This window comes from Mus pahari, chromosome X (genome assembly GCF_900095145.1).
Source record: "Mus pahari chromosome X, PAHARI_EIJ_v1.1, whole genome shotgun sequence".
NCBI lineage: Eukaryota > Metazoa > Chordata > Mammalia > Rodentia > Muridae > Mus > Mus pahari.
Window position 1 is genome coordinate 114,668,054 of NC_034613.1, and position 2,851 is coordinate 114,670,904.

Sequence of the window (2,851 nt, forward strand, 5' to 3'; positions counted from 1 at the left end):
AGAGAGAGAGAGAGAGAGAGAGAGAGAGAGAGAGAGAGAGAGAGAGAGATGACTAACAGTTTTGCCGAGCTGTGAACCCTATCATTTATTATTGCCCACAGGTGGAATATTGACATAAATGCCATTTTAATGGCCAACTGCTTTCTGGTTGGATTTTAGTCCCACTCCAAGGGAGAAAACAGAGCCTGATAATGTAAATACTGCTAAGAACCCATAGCCCAGGTCTCATAGCCTCCCTCCTGGGAGAAGGAGGATGAGCCTACTACTATTACATTTCTAACAAAACAAACACAGTCCCAATGTGGCCCATGATGACCTGCATCTTTCCTGTACATTAGTGCATCTCTCAGACCTCATAAGAGAAGCTTCTTTTAACAATGAACAGTAGTTAATCTGCCAAAGTACTGAGAATGTGTTTGTGTTTGTAGAGTTATCAGCCATAAATTGTATATCTATTTTAAGTAATCTCCCCCAAAGGCTGTATTTTCCTTTCCACTTTCTGAGTTTTTATTTGGGTAATATTAAACTGCTACTCTTTAAATGACTACTATAATTTCAAACTAAAAATGTTTTTGACATAGTATGTTTGATCATGTTTTTCCTCTTCCCCAACTCCTCCCAGATCTTCCCTCTGCCCTAAATCATATCCATAAACTCTATTCTTCTTCCAGAAATTAAACAAAACCATATCCATTTTACTGTTTCCACAATTCCCCGACACTAATATTTGCAGTATATTTTCTATGCGTTTTGTGCTTTTATAAACTCTGCTTATAGGTTCTTAATAGGTCTGCTTTATGTCCATTAATCACACTTTCTACCATAGTGTATTTTTTGTTTTTGTTTTTGTTTTTGTTTTTTGAGACAAGGTGTCTCTGTATAGCCCTGGCTGTCCTGGAACTCACTTTGTAGACCAGGCTGGCCTTGAACTCAGAAATCCGCCTACCTCTGCCTCACACACATAATGTACTCTTGATCTTATATTCCAAAATCTATTGATGTTGTTTGCTTTGGGGTGGAGAACTTACATCTTTAATTAACTAATTTTCACTTGTCTTTATAATGCCAATCATTCATATAAAATAATTTAACACAGTAGGTTAACAAAAGAAAGAGACCAAATAAATTATCACGAAAGATACAGTGGGTTTTTTTTTTTTTAAAAAAAAAGGTAAGCAGGTAATAAAATAGTCAAGATAAAGCATCTTCGCTAGCCAGTATCAGGAACTCAAAAAGATATATTTAACTGGGATGGTGGAACAAAATGTGCAGTGCGTTGCTGTTGAAGGAAATCTTCTGAAAAGGTCTATTATGCTCATTCTCCTATAATATGTCTTAACAAGATATTTCTTCATTGATTTTTCTGTCTTAATTATCTACTGACGAAAGTAGGGTATTCAAGTTCTCAACTCCTATTGTATTCAAATCTTTCTCGCCTTTTAGATCTAATTTTTGTTTGGTTTCATATTGTTTTTCTTTCCAGATGAATCAATCTTTTTAATAATCAATAATGACATTTATTGTTTCATTTTATAGATTTTTTTCAATTTTAGATTTGCTTTATCTGAGTCATGTAATTATCAACAATATGACCCATGGTGAAATAAGCCTGACAAATAAAGGCTAATACTGCATATTACCTGTCATTTCTGATAGTTAATATATCATTCTTACGGAAAAACAGAAGAGTTGTCTTGGAAGACTTGGAAGTGAAATTGGGGGAATGGTATCGTTACATTAGGTGTAATACAACACATCTAAACTGAAGCATAGAAATCTGCTCCTTCCTTAACATGCTCAAGTCACTACTGCTTCAAACAATCTATGATACATTTCTAAATTACTAGAAAAGTATAAAATTTCTAACACATAAACATAGATAATTGTTAAAGCCATGGAAATATATATTTCTCTGATTTGATAAGAATACACTATAAACATGTATCCAGTTACAATATCATACCATGTAATGGTATGTTAGTATTCCATCTCAGTAAAAAAATGTATCGCTAATTATTTCAATTGACTGTGTCATCCAGCTGGAATCTATCTTTTGGAGAAATCAATTAGGTCATCATTGGACTAAGACAAACTCAAATCCCGTCTGTTATTTTTCTTGAATAAATCAAGTTACATTCAGCTATTCCATCTTCAGAAATTGTAAAAACATTCTTTCACTGAATTGGAAAAACCATAAGTATGAATTTGTTTTCCTTTCGTCATTTTAATCAAGCCCAAACCAAAGTCTCTCCTTTTTCTAATTTCCAATGTTATTGGTTGTAGTGGCTATTCCTGGTTGTCAACTTGACTATATTTGAAATGAACTACAATCCAGAATTGGAAGGCTCACCAGTGAACCTAATCTGGAGGCTGGGAGATAGAAGTTTCTGATCTGGATCTTGGTATGGAGATCTCGAGGCATAGTGGCTATGGATTCCAGAAGATTAAGACAGGGAGATCTCCGAGCTCAAGGTCATCTGGGATTAAAGGTGTGGTGGCACACACCTTTAGTCTGGGCTACACCTTCTGCTGGAGACCATATAAGGACATTGGAAGAAGGGAGTCTGGTTCTTGCTCTTTCGCCCTTTCACCTGCTTGCCGTGTGGGACTAAGCAACTGCTAGAATTTTGGACTTCCATTTACAGCTACTAATGAAGCATTGTTGGAAATTGGACTACAGACTGTAAGTCATCAATAAATTCCTTTACTATATAGAGACTATCTGTAAGTTGTGTGACTCTAGAGAACCCTGACTAATACATTGGTCAATTTCACTTTGCCCAAAAATCACAGGGTGAATCTCTATAATTTCAGAAAATGAACTAAAGTCTTGGTGAACCTATAACATTTG